The sequence below is a fragment of the Octodon degus genome, unplaced genomic scaffold (assembly GCF_000260255.1).
Source record: "Octodon degus isolate 3935 unplaced genomic scaffold, OctDeg1.0 scaffold00567, whole genome shotgun sequence".
Taxonomy (NCBI): domain Eukaryota; kingdom Metazoa; phylum Chordata; class Mammalia; order Rodentia; family Octodontidae; genus Octodon; species Octodon degus.
In genome coordinates, this window is record NW_004525143.1 from 2377 (window position 1) to 3166 (window position 790).

The window sequence follows — 790 nt, forward strand, 5'->3', positions numbered from 1 at the left end:
GCAAAAGAATCAAAGTACTTGAAGAAGGTGTGTAGATGTTAAAATCTGAGTCCTCAGTAACGAAGAGCAGAGTCATGGAGTCCCTCAGCACTTTGTGAGTGCTCCTGTGGCTTCAGTTCATGTGTGAGTGGGGGCATTTCTTTGGGAACTTAAAGTGCAATATGCAAAGTGGTTGTCTGTGCCAGGGCTGTGGGATGGATGGAAATGGTTTTATCCTCCAAATAAGGGGAGACGAGGAAAGCCCTGGAAAGATGACTTATTCTGGACAGTGCGCACCCATGACCCAACCAAACTTTTTTGCCTGTTGTCTTTTTCCCAGGGGTGAGCAGCCAGCAGAAGGAGGTGGAGCAGAATCCCAAGTACCTCCACGTTCCAGAGGGAGCCACCGCCTCTCTGAACTGCACTTACAGGAATAGCGCTTTCGATTACTTCTGCTGGTACCGACAGTATCCTGGGAAAAGCCCTCTGATCTGATGTCTACATACTCCAATGGTGAGAAAAAGGAAGGAAGATTCAGAATGCAGCTCAACACAGCCAGTCAGTTTGTCTCCTTGGACATCTCAGGCTCCCAGCACAGCGACTCAGCCGCCTACCTCTGTGCAGCGAGCACACAGTGCTCCCCGGGCACCTGCAGCTGCACCCAAACCCATCCAGGCTGAGGCAGAGACCACAGGGCCAGGAAGTCCTGTTCCTGCTGCAGAGGCACTGAGAATTATGAGCAGTAATGTGGGTGTTAATGGAGAGGGAACTATTCTAATGATTCTGAAATACTTCCACCAGCCAACCTCTC

At 50.5% G+C, this 790-nt stretch overlaps 1 pseudogene; it reads left to right on the plus strand.

Annotated features, from left to right (window-relative positions):
- Positions 1 to 35: 35 nt before the first annotated feature.
- Positions 36 to 659, plus strand: LOC105741357 (annotated as a pseudogene).
- The last annotated feature ends 131 nt before the right edge of the window (positions 660 to 790 follow it).